This window comes from Polypterus senegalus, chromosome 6 (assembly GCF_016835505.1).
Source record: "Polypterus senegalus isolate Bchr_013 chromosome 6, ASM1683550v1, whole genome shotgun sequence".
Taxonomy (NCBI): domain Eukaryota; kingdom Metazoa; phylum Chordata; class Cladistia; order Polypteriformes; family Polypteridae; genus Polypterus; species Polypterus senegalus.
The window spans coordinates 105384272-105397848 of record NC_053159.1 but is presented as its reverse complement, the minus strand read 5'-3'; the positions used below and the strand labels follow the sequence as shown (position 1 = coordinate 105397848).

General features: G+C 42.4%; 1 protein-coding gene across 3 annotated transcripts in view; it reads left to right on the top strand.

Annotated features, from left to right (window-relative positions):
- Positions 1-1327: 1327 nt before the first annotated feature.
- Positions 1328-13577, top strand: part of cuedc1b (CUE domain containing 1b) — a 95731-nt gene continuing 83481 nt past the window's right edge. For 2 of the 3 annotated variants that reach the window (XM_039756685.1, XM_039756683.1), the window contains exon 1: positions 1328-2045. The gene's annotated coding sequence lies outside the window, so the exon portion shown is untranslated. Of the gene's footprint in view, positions 2046-2137; positions 2273-13577 lie in introns of those variants that run through there. The other variant, XM_039756684.1, reaches the window with a different exon arrangement.

Here is a 13577-nt window from a genome sequence, read left to right as displayed (position 1 = left end):
TATATATATATATAATGCAAAGAGTAGTCTCCCTACAAGTGGCCACCAACCAAGATGACTTGAAAGGCACAATGCAGATTGCTCAATGATGTAAAAAAGAACCTTAGAGTAAGAGCCAATGGCTTGACTGAATCATTGCAACAGGTTAACATCTCTGTCCGTGAATCTACCATACACAAAACATTGAACAGGCATGGTCTCTATGGCAGGACGCCAAGGTGGAAGCCACTGAACACATGATATTTGATAAATCTGTCTTGACACTCCACAATGCCATTGGAAAAATGTTTTGTGGACTGATTAAACTGAGGCTGGATTGTTCAGGAAACATGAAAACATCATCCAAATGGTGAAATATGGTAGGAAAAGCATCAAAATTTTACCTTGTTTTGCTTCCTGGGGTCTAGACAGCTTACCATCATATAGGAAAAATGAATTTTCAAGTGTATCAAGTTATTCTACAGGATAATCTCTGGGTGGCTGACAGCCAGCTGAAGTTCAGTGATGCACCAGGTCAATGGCCCTAAACATTGAAGTAAATCTACTACAGAATGGCTTCAAAAAGAGAAAATTGGCCTTTTGGAGTGGCCCAGACATGAATCCAATATATTTGTTGTGAAAAAACCTCAAAAGAGCTCTTTGCACCAAAGATCATAAGAATATGGCTGAGCTGAAGAAGTTCAGAGGAATGGTCCAAAATTCCTTATGAATGTTGTGGAGGTCTGATCCATAGCTACTGGAATTGCTTGTTTGAGGGTATTGCTGCTAAAGGAGATTCAAACATTAAATCTAACAGTTCACTTACTATTTGTACAGCACGCAGTTTAATGTTTGATGATGCGTTTTAATAAAGACATGAAAGATTATAATCGTATGGGTGTTATTATCTTAAGCATATTATGTTTGTTAATACTTGTGAATTAGATCAAGATTAGATTCATTTAATGACCATCTAACACAGAAAATCATGGTCATTCCAAAGGATTCACCTACCTTTTCCTGACACTGTAAATGAGTAAATGTAAATAAAATTTAACAAAGTGGTTGTACATTACAGTAACAGACTAAAAACATACAATGGACTAAGTGATACCAAAGAAGTTGCTTTGACACTGATAAATATTCACGGCTCCTCATACAGTGTGTTGGCGGCCAGTCAGCACCACGAAGAACGTAAAGGCGTCGGCGGGATTTTCCTAGCTTTTAAAGGGTATTTCGGATTTTTTTTTTTCTTCCTAGTTACGTTATGTTTTGGGTGGCTTGACAGGAAGTATTCACCGTCAGTCCTTTATTCATCTGGACATTCTGGCTTCTCTTTCACCCACTCTTGTCACTTTCTTGTTCCTTCTGGCTTGGTGTCGGGCTGCAGCCAGCTTGCAGTTCTCCGTACCCCCCGCTAGGAAGCTGTCTGCCTCCTCCTTTGGAAGCTCCTTCTGTTCAACAAAACAAACCGCAGCAAGACGGCGCCGATCGTGCCTTGGGCTTTCTGTAAGCACCGGTGACAGCGAAATCGCCGACAATGTGGAGAGGTTATCGGCACCGCTGGTCTGGAGACCAACAGTAATAACGACGAGCGGCTGGGATCTTACTGGGCACTGGGAATCACGAACGAGTAGCTAGCTGAGCAAGGCGTTGAAAGCAGCAGCCGCCGCCGCGATCTGATAGCTAGCTGGCCAGCCAGGGTCGACTTGGGATCCCAACCCGAGGAAACCGTTGGTGGGGGGCAGCGATCGCGATGAGAGCGTGAAGAGGCGGAGGGGACATCCACTGGGATCTTAGTGTGAAAAGGAGGGGGACGGCAACCGGAATCAAAGAGCGAGTGTTTAAGAGCCGGTAGAGAATTGCGAACCAAAGCCAAAGCGATCCGAGACAGCAGGGGAGCAAGTGTGAGGAGGATCGGACGGCGAAAGCGACTTCGGGGTTTCTCAGTCACGAGCGCACTGGGATCCGAGTCCCAGGAGAGGAGAAAAAGGGGGAGCATCCGTGATTCGTGACGGAAGAGAAAGCGGCCAGGGGCCGGAGCTGCAGCGGTCCGGGTTTTCAAGGTAGGCTGCGCGCGCGCGAGCGAGTTGTGTGCGCGTGTTTGTGTGTGTGAGCGCCAGCTGCCCTCTCGTCTGCCCGCGCAGCCTTGGCCTGTCAGTGCGGCTCACAGCCTCGAGCGGCTTGAGCCGTGCCGGGACGCATAGCCTTTCGTCCAGTCCTCATGGCTTGCCTGGAGGGAAAAGGCAGGAAAAGCAGCTAGCACGCATCCGCCACGGCCTCGAGCCCCGAGGTATGGACCGCCGCCGGCTGGGGTACAGTAGAGGCAGTGGGGCATGGCCGAGACTTCGCTTTATCAATGGAGAGGGTTAACGTGGCTAGCGGGTGTATGTCCGCTCAGCCGAGGGCTTGGGTTTTTTTCTTCTGTATTCCCGGTGACTTTAGCATCGCTGGCGGAGACGTGCCCATGACGAACTGGGCGGAGGGAAGGGGTTTTGTATTTGCCAGTGGTGTTTCTTACATGTCACTGTAATATGGCGAGCCTTTATTATTTTCCTAGAGGGGCTAGAACGGGAATACACGAGTTGTAGAGGTGAACTCTTGCCAGGCTTGGACAGGACTGACCTTACTCTCCTATATTAATGATTACTGTCGGGGTGGAATGGGGCACCAGGTGGGGTGAAGATAACTGTCACCATACCTTGGGTAGCTTTCCCCCGCTAATGGTAATCCTCTCAGGATAACTCGGGGCACAAGGGGAAGTGGAGGTGATTCTGGGCTGGGCTGGCCTGGCTTTGCCTTGCTAATGATGCATATTGTCATGGCAGATTTGGATGCTGGGAGAAGTGCAGGTGCCTGTGTCAGATCCTGGTATGGTTTTACTTACGCTGTAATTTTTATGGTTGTGGTGGTCACCAGGAGGGCTACAGGTGACTCTAATCAAGTCAAGGGTGACTTTACCTTCTTAATGATGGTACTGTCAGAGCAGAATGGACAAATGGAGGTTGTGAAGGCTAAGTCAGCCAAGGGTCTGTTCAGATTTATCTTATTAATGGTTTTAGTATTAGGATGTAACAGTGCACTGAGGGAACTGTGGTGAACTTTGGCTGGGATTGGCTTTGCTTTCTTAATGATGGTTACTGCCACTGTAGAATAGGGCACCAGGAGGAGAGGAGGTGACCCTGACAAGCCCTGTTGTGACTTTACTCTCTTAATAATATTCACTTTAAAGAGTGTGGTCAGGATGAGGATCAGCACCTCCAAATCTGAGGTTATGGTTATTCAGCCAGAAAAGGGAAGAGAGCCCTCTCCAGGTTGGAAAGGAGGTGCTGCCTTTAGTATCTCAAGGTCTTGTTCACTAGTGAGGGAAGGAGAGAGAGAGCACGACAGGTGGATCGGATTAGCGGATGTTGTACCAGTCAATCGTGGTGAAGACACGGAGCTAGGCTGGATGGCAAAGCTCTCAAGTTACTGGCCGATCAATGTTCTTACCCTCACCAGTGGCCACAGGCTTAGGTAGTGACTGAAAGAACTCTGTCACAAATACAGGTGATGGAAATAAGCTTTATTTGCAGTGTGTGAGCAAAGCTTTAGAGATATGGTCAGAAGAATAGAAGAGCTCAAAGTAGAGCCGCTGCTGCTTCACATCAAAACGGTGGCTCAGGCACCTGGTTGGGATGCCTACCTTCAGAGATATTTCGGGCATATGATAGGGACGTAGGTCACTTTGGAAGATTATATTTCCCAGCTGGTATGGAGGTGATTCTGGGCTGAGCTCAATATGCCCCTGGAGAGGTGGCAGGAAAAAGGGATGTCTTGTCTTTGCTTAGACTGCTGCTCCTGATATTTGGGACGGATCAGCAGTAAATGATGGATGGAAGGTTTACTGTGAGAGTAAATGGGAAGAAGAATGCAGATAACAATGTGGTTCTACTATCACAATGGTGGTATTACTAAGGGATTGAAAACCACCTTCATCTTGTCTCCATCAGGTCCATAGAAGACTTACCTTCCTAATGTAAGTAGTGTCAAGGTAGAGTGGGACAGAAGGAGGCATGAAGGTGAACGCTGGTTAGGTTCTTTATGGTTTTACCTTCTTAGCGTTGGTGGTATCGGGGTAGAATAGGAGACCCTGCCCAGAGATGGTATGGCTCTGCCATTTGTGATGATGTTTACACCAGGATAGAACTGAACAGTGAGAGAGTGAGGGAGGTTAGTTCACCTTTACCTTCATAATGACCTTTGTTTGTAAGCTAAAATAAGGTCATCAGTAGCTTTGGAGGTGTAGTGTTCCTTTTTAGCGCAGTATCAGCATTGAACAGTGTAACAAAAAATGAGATTTGACCTGGTCAATTTGTCAGTAGCATTAATTTTTTTTCTTTAAATTGTGGCTTGACAAAACAGCCCCAGGATGAGCATACGTCACCCCAGAAGACCCATCAAGAGTTCCACTTAAGCAACTTAACCTCCTCTGGTGACAAAAACCTCATCAGACTAGAAGCTGTCAGAATATTTGGTCAACTTAACTATCATGTGGTTTGTGTGTAAACCTTCTTCTGGTTAATGTGTGACTGTCAGGGTGACTCGTCATGTTGTTGACATGGCTTCCATGTTGCAGTTGTGTGCTATGTTCATTTTCTACTTTTTTTAATTTACGTATGTGTGGCTGTCACTTACTTAGCATAGGTGGCATGGTGTTTGGAGCAGATATGGAATATACGTTACCTTCAGATGAGCCGTGCTGGGTGCAAGATAGGGGAATAGATCTTGACATGCAGACAGCACCATCATGGAATGTCTGGCAACGTCAGTGAAGCTCGCTGATATTAGACACTGTGCTTCACTCTTTTTTTCCTTCTCATTTAAGCTGTTACCTTGGCATTTTTATGTTAGAAATATGTCACTTCTTGCAGCATATTTTCACAGGTTGTTGCAAGTGTTTTAGTGGTCACGACACTTTTGGCTCAGTTCAGGGACATGCCTGTATACTTGCCTCTGGACTGCTGATTCATTCAGAGAAAGTCTTGCGCTGTTCATTGACCTAGTTCTTACAGCTCTGGACACCTAACATGTGCTGGAATGAGATCTCCTGGGGCAAACACAAGGCCGATTGCACATCAGAGGCCCAGGTGGCACAATGCCCAGCGGGCAGCTGAACAATGAAACGTAAACTGTCAGCTTCACAGCTGTCCCTTTCTCCTTGGCTCCGTTTGTCTTTAAATTTACTGTTAGAAGGGGGTTGGGTTACGGCATTCTTTTTGAGAGTGGCCTATAAATAAATAGTGTTAAGTGACATCAGGCTATTTTAGGTTTAGTCGGTAGCAGCTGACGCAGCGTGCATGATTATTAGTACTGTAACCTGTTACTAGAGAAATCACCCACCTTTTAGGTGCCACCCTGCTACGGTCAGGCAAAGCGAACAACAGCCATGGTACCCTGGTTGTGCGTTACTTGTCAAGTGCCTGCCCCTGAATACAGGTTATGCTTCCATTGTCTGGGAAACACAAAGGGGGTTTCATCCTGGTAAACCATTCAGTGCTAATTTCTAACACATGGAGCTAAGTGTCTTTTTTGTTATTGATTACTTCAGTTTAAATTGTGCAATATGTGGTCATACAGTAAAAAGAACTATCCACTAGAGAAGAAAACTTGCTTTTTGTAAAAATAAAAATTGATTTCTATATTGATTGTGTGCTCATGGAGTCGCACATTATTGATCAATTGTGTGTCATCTATAAATCCCAAGGCCGCTGGTGGCTGTAAGATCACAAGGAAATATATGTCACTATTCCAATGCTAGTGCCCTACTACTTTTTAATGTGCTTATGCTTTATGCTGCTTGAACCAGGTGTATTGCTGATACAAAAAAAATATGTATGTACAGAGCTCTAAATATAACTCCTAATATTTGTGTATTTTATTTTGGTGTGTTTTTATTGTAGGATTATTTAGATATAGCACTGAACCTGTGTACCAGAGCTCATTTGGGAAAACTGATGTTATTGGTGTTGTGCAATCAAAATATTCTGTAGCTAGAACAGCAGGCAGGTACAAATGAGCTCTATACAAATGATTCATGTGATTTTTTTTTTTTTTTAGAGATAAAATAAATGACAGACAGTGTATTTTCAAAGAGCGTTGAATTTGGGACTAGATAAGAATTCTGGGGGATATGCAAATGTGAAAAAAAAAATGCAAGAAAAGGCATTAATTATTTCCATGATAATGTTTCATGTTTAAGCTTGGATAATATAACCAGTGTGTATTTGCTTCTGTAAAATGGATGCTTAGGACATTAGGATTAACATGTTTCATAGTTAGTTAAAAGTAACTTAACTAACAATCAACCAGACCATTGGACTTTTCTGACTGATGCAACGTCTTATATAAATAAGCCAGAAAGTTGTTATAAATTCACAGCATGCTGAAAAGCATTTTAGCAAGACTTCATAACTGCCAGAGAGAGAAGACAACTCTGTTTTACCATCTACTGCTTCAGTGCTTGTAAGCATCATAGTGGGATTAAGAAGAGAAAGACTGCAGCAACTAAAGCTGAAGCCACCACCTGACTGTGTGTGAGCTTGATTTGAATCATTAAGTTATACACTCACCTAAAGGATTATTAGGAACACCATACTAATACGGTGTTTGACCCCCTTTCGCCTTCAGAACTGCCTTAATTCTACGTGGCATTGATTCAACAAGGTGCTGAAAGCATTCTTTAGAAATGTTGGCCCATATTGATAGGATAGCATCTTGCAGTTGATGAAGATTTGTGGGATGCACATCCAGGGCACGAAGCTCCCGTTCCACCACATCCCAAAGATGCTCTATTGGGTTGAGATCTGGTGACCGTGGGGGCCATTTTAGTACAGTGAACTCATTGTCATGTTCAAGAAACCAATTTGAAATGATTCGAGCTTTGTGACATGGTGCATTATCCTGCTAGAAGTAGCCATCAGAGGATGGGTACATGGTGGTCATGAAAGGATGGACAGGTTCAGAAACAATGCTCAGGTAGCCCGTGGCATTTAAACGATGCCCTATTGGCACTAAGGGGCCTAAAGTGTGCCAAGAAAACATCCCCCACACCATTACACCACCACCACCAGCCTGCACAGTGGTAACAAGGCATGATGGATCCATGTTCTCATTCTGTTTACGCCAAATTCTGACTCTACCATTTGAATGTCTCAACAGAAATCGAGACTCATCAGACCAGGCAACATTTTTCCAGTCTTCAACTGTCCAATTTTGGTGAGCTTGTGCAAATTGTAGCCTCTTTTTCCTATTTGTAGTGGAGATGAGTGGTACCCGGTGGGGTCTTCTGCTGTTGTAGCCCATCCTCCTCAAGGTTGTGCATGTTGTGGCTTCAAAAATGCTTTGCTGCATATCTCGGTTGTAACGAGTGGTTATTTCAATCAAAGTTGCTCTTCTATCAGCTTGAATCAGTCGGCCCATTCTCCTCTGACCTCTAGCATCAACAAGGCATTTTCACCCACAGGACTGCCGCATACTGGATGTTTTTCCCTTTTCACACCATTCTTTGTAAACCCTAGAAATGGTTGTGCGTGAAAATCCCAGTAACTGAACAGATTGTGAAATACTCAGACCGGCCCGTCTGGCACCAACAACCATGCCACGCTAAAAATTGCTTAAATCGCTTTTCTTTCCCATTCTGACATTCAGTTTGGAGTTCAGGAGATTGTCTTGACCAGGACCACACCCCTGAATGCATTGAATCAACTGCCATGTGATTGGTTGATTAGATAATTGCATTAATGAGAAATTGAACAGGTGTTCCTAATAATCCTTTAGGTGAGTGTATGTTTTCATATCTAAAATGAATGCCAGTTTTTTTCTGCAAATAAACATAACTGATGATTGAAATACATTTTGGGTATATTCTCGCAGAGTTGCTTTATTGTTTACTGATATTTAGCAATGATTAATGAATGTTAATGTAAAGCTGTGTTTGTCAATGTTGAGTTCTTTTAAGAGTAGTGAATCGAGTACAGACTTTCGTGACTCGGCAAGGGAAGGCTTTCAAGCAAAACCTTGGCTTCTGTTAGACTGTACATCCCTTTCAAATTTAGTTATCTGGGTGTGGAAAGCACACAGGAGTAGTAGCCCTTCTGACAGCTCTTGGCTTTTGCTAAGGTATTCAGAAGTGTACCCTTTTCAGGGAAAGCACGCTTAAGGCAGACTGACACATAGCATGAATCCACACGCTTCTAGCTGATGTTGAGGTATTCTTGTTTTGTATTTGAGATTATGAATATTAAATAGGCATGTATTTCAGGATGTACTTGCAAATCAAAGAAGATTTATACTTCAGTGTCGAGCCTATGCTGCAGTTACAATGTAGTGTGCTTTCAGCTACAGTGTATATGCATTGTAGCCAGATGCACACCTCCTCCAATATGTGAATACATGCTGTACCAATACGGACCCTATGACACTTATGACTCTCATTGGCCAGTTTGGTAGTTAGGTATTTCCTGAAATGTATTTCCGATAGCGAATGTATGAAAAGTGGAAAAATGTCAGGGACAGATATGTTCACCTATGGAAGAAAATATGTAGCAAGAAGGGCAGTGATTCTGGGTGGCAAAAACCGCATGCATTTTAAGGAATCATTCACTTTTGTTGCATGTTGCAAACAACGGCAACTAAAATTCAGGCATGTGTCTGCAGCACGGTGCAACGCAGAATTATTACCTGCTTTTGACGGCATAGTGTATGCACGTAGCTATGGCATAGGCTCCACACAGAAGTATAAATCAGCCTTAACAGTTTAGACATTTCTAGTGTTAACTCTTATGTGTTCAGTTTTTTCTGGTTATTTTGTTAAGGCTCATTTGTAACACACCTAATGTACCCTGATGTGCTTGCAGTTAGGATCTGAGGTTTCAGTGATGAATGGGCTATAAGCGAACACCTGACATTAGACTATTCTTCATTGCAATATACACTAATCATAATCCTCTGTAATTTTGGACCTGGGAGAAACTTTGTGCAGTGTAAAATGGTCACTGCTTCTGCATTTCAGTGTAGCTCTTTCTTCAGCATGACATAAAATGTCCTAGGAGGGAGAGAGAGAGGGGACAGCACATTTGCCTTTCAGCAGGTGTCTTTTGTCCTGCTATGCAGAATTCTGGGAGAGGCTGGAAGATATTTCAGCACCCTGAACACATAAGCAATAGTCCTTCAAGCCAGACAGTAGTCCTGTATTTGAAAGATGCTGTAGTCTGTCATTCTGGTTGATTAAAATCAGACTTACGGAGTGTGGTGCCAGTGCTGTGGAAAAACTAGCAAATATCTATCTATCTATCTATCTATCTATCTATCTATCTATCTATCTATCTATCTATCTATCTATCTATCTATCTATCTATCTATCTATCTATCTATCTATCTATCTATCTATCTATCTATCTATCTATCTATCTATAGACATCATTAAAATACTGTATATACTGCAGTTTGTCTATCTATGTAAGTATTCCTTGTCACTAATGTTGATCACACTCCCCTTTATTTGCTTTGTTCTTGCTAGTGTGTAGTGCATTGGTAACACATCTGCAGGTGTTTTTGGCATTTTCCTTCATTTAAAAGACTCTGAACAAATATCAGCCCCTTTTTGGTTGTGTTCTTAGGGTCATACAGTATATGACACTGGAGTTTCTTTCTTGTTAGCTATGGGATAATCTACATGTTTTGCGCAGTGGTATTACTTCTGCCTGTGTTTTGCTCTACAGGATGCCAGTTTTTAGCTGTGAACTGATACTAGGTTTTAATGAGTGCAGTACTGACTTGCAAAAGAGTCAATTCAAATTAATTACAAACCGGATTCCAAAAAAGTTGGGACACTAAACAAATTGTGAATAAAAACTGAATGCAATGATGTGGAGATGGCAAATGTCAATATTTTATTTGTAATAGAACGTAGATGACAGATCAAACATTTAATCCGAATAAATGTATAATTTTAAAGGAAAAATATGTTGATTCAAAATTTCTCGGTGTCAACAAATCCCAAAAAAGTTGGGACAAGTAGCAATAAGAGGCTGGAAAAAGTAAATTTGAGCATAACGAAGAGCTGGAAGACCAATAAACACTAATTAGGTCAATTGGCAACATGATTGGGTATAAAAAGAGCTTCTCAGAGTGGCAGTGTCTCTCAGAAGCCAAGATGGCTAGAGGATCACCAATTCCCACAATGTTGCGCAGAAAGATAGTGGAGCAATATCAGAAAGGTGTTACCCAGCTTAAAAATTGCAAAGACTTTGCATCTATCATCATCAACTGTGCATAACATCATCCGAAGATTCAGAGAATCTGGAACAATCTCTGTGCGTAAGGGTCAAGGCCGTAAAACCATACTGGATGCCCGTGATCTCCGGCCCTTAAACAACACTGCACCACAAACAGGAATGCTACTGTAAAGGAAATCACAGAATGGGCTCAGGAATACTTCCAGAAACCATTGTCAGTGAACACAATCCACCGTGCCATCCGCCATTGCCAGCTGAAACTCTACAGTGCAAAGAAGAAGCCATTTCTAAGCAAGATCCACAAGCTCAGGTGTTTTCACTGGGCCAGGGATCATTTAAAATGGAGTGTGGCAAAATGGAAGACTGTTCTGTGGTCAGACAAGTCACGATTCAAAGTTCTTTTGGAAATCTGGGACGCCATGTCATCCGGACCAAAGAGGACAAGGACAACCCAAGTTGTTATCAACGCTCAGTTCAGAAGCCTGCATCTCTGATGGTATGGGGTTGCATGAGTGCGTGTGGCATGAGCAGCTTGCATGTCTGGAAAGGCACCATCAATGCAGAAAAATATATTCAGGTTCTAGAACAACATATGCTCCCATCCAGACGTCATCTCTTTCAGGGAAGACCCTGCATTTTTCAACAAGATAATGCCAGACCACATTCTGCATCAATCACAACATCATGGCTGCGTAGGAGAAGGATCCGGGTACTGAAATGGCCAGTCTGCAGTCCAGATCTTTCACCTATAGAGAAAATTTGGCATCATAAAGAGGAAGGTGCGACAAAGAAGGCCCAAGACGATTGAACAGTTAAAGGCCTGTATTAAACAAGAATGGGAGAGCATTCCTATTTCTAAACTTGAGAAACTGGTCTCCTCGATCCCCAGATGTCTGTTGAGTGTTGTAAGAAGAAGGGGAGATGCCACACAGTGGTGAAAATGGCCTTGTCCCAACTTTTTTGGGATTTGTTGACACCATGAAATTCTGAATCAACATATTTTTCCCTTAAAATGATACATTTTCTCAGTTTAAACTTTTGTTCCGTGATTTATGTTGTATTCTGAATAAAATATTAGAAGTTGGCACCTCCACATCATTGCATTCAGTTTTTATTCACGATTTGTGTAGTGTCCCAACTTTTTTGGAATCCGGTTTGTATTTCATTGTTTAATTTTATTTGGGTAAACTGAAAGTACATCTGAATAAGAAGCTGATTTAGAACTGAAAGAACATGCCAGCTACTTTTTCTGTACTGTGGTGGAGAGCCAGGGCCCTTGACTGGCTGGGACACTTTCTTAAAGGTTGCACAGGGCATTATCTCCTCAGAAATTGCTAGATGGCGGACCCTGGATTGCAGCAGTCCCACAGATCTCCACAAGACATGGTCGGACTATGAAGGCTCAGTCCTGTTGGGTTTTGAGGGTGCTGCAGTGATTGTGGAGCCCTATTTTGTTGGGCTTCTGTCTCACCCAGAAGTGCTTCTGGACCACGCTAATGAACCACTGCAAGTACTCCTGGTTTCAAGATAAAATAAGCCTGCTGCCACTGCTTCAGGAGCCAGACTCGGGAGGAAGGTGGCAAAGCATGCTGGAGGTGGAGTGGAGGTGGAAAGAGAGAGAAGCCAAAGTGCTATATACTTTTTTGTGCTTCTGGTTAATGTGCTTTGTATTGTGCTGGTGGGGGAAAGTTTGAGAAGCATTTCTCACAAAGTATAGCCTGTGTGTTGTGCTAGACGTGTACCTTGTATCTGTCTGTGTTGGGTTTGGGGAATTGGAGCTACCCCTGTGGGCCACAGAACATAGTCATTAAATGGTTAAAAATCAGATACACATATATCAGTTAAGAAGAGTAGCCATAGTTGCTGAAATGCATGACACTGAGGGTATCTCAGCTAATGCCATGGGAATGCCAGTTTGATATAAATAGGTTTCTGAACGAGTCTGGAAAGAGGTGACCCACATCAAATCAATAAAGTATCTCTGTACACATGACAGAGAAGCATATTCAAATACAAGCCCCATGAATATGCCGAGACACAAAGACAATGCACTCTGATGTAGACTAACTAAGGTCATCAAGCTCATGCCTGACATTTCGAGAATCCACAGAGCATACTTTTCAGTGACCACATGTCCGTTTGTCTTGTGACTTTTCATTAAAAGCAAAAATCTAAATATTTAATTTTCCAACAGACAATACTAAGTCACAGAAAACAATCATAGTAGAAAAACAAAACACAAAAAACAACCTTGAGTTTACTATGTAGGGGAAAATAGAGAAGTTAGCAAGGAATAGCAAGTGAGCATGAAAACAGGAAGGTGATATTCATGATTTTAATAATCTACCACTGAATGTAATTAATTAGCAAGGCAGAATGCTATAGCTGTAACTTACACGATGGAGATAACTTTTCAAAATAACACAAGAAAAAACAATATTAAATTCACCAGAGTAACAGTAGATTACCATACTTGCACATCCCCCAAGTAAAAGCTACAGTAAATGATTCTCAAGTATCTTTAAAAATTTGTCAGTAAGCAGCTATTAGATGTTTCTGTCTCAAGACATGAAGACGTGCATGAAAAGAAAACAACAGTTCCTTTTCTAATTTAGTACAGGTTGTTTTAAATATGCAACAATAAACTACTTTTTTTTTCCAGCGATGAGAAGTCAAGCAAAATGACACATTTTATTAGCTAACTAAAAAGATTACAATATGTAAGTTTTCGAGGCAGCCCAGGCCCCTTCTTCAGGCAAGATGCAGAAAACACGAATTCCGCAGCATCAGCCAGAAGTGCGCTGATACACGCCAAGTGTTAATCTGCCTTTGGAGTGCTTCCCCTTTAAAGACTATACTTCTGAATACCTTAGCAAAAGCCAAGATCTTGCTTGAAGAAGGGGCCTGAGCTGCCTCGAAAGGCTGCATATTGTAATATTTTATTTAGCCAATAAAAGGTATTATTTTGCTTTTTTTCCCTGAAACGTTCCACCATTAAGGCCTTGATGTGCTTGAAAGCACTGTATCAGCTTGACTCTCTGAGATAATAAGTTCAAAAGTTTTGAATTTCTACAAGTCGTCTCACTTGTTGCAGGCTACACCCGACTCTAAGATGTGCACTTTCAGTTTCATATGAGATGATTGATAGCTGCTGGTGAATGGATATGTGGATGGTTTGGGCTGGGATGACTATTTGAAAATCACATTTCAGTTCATTTTATATTGGTGTGCAAGAAATGCATAAAGTGTAACTGTCAATCTTCATTAACTGGGAAATGTCTGTTGGTAAAGGTGCAAGTCTAGGCTCATTGAGTTATAGGG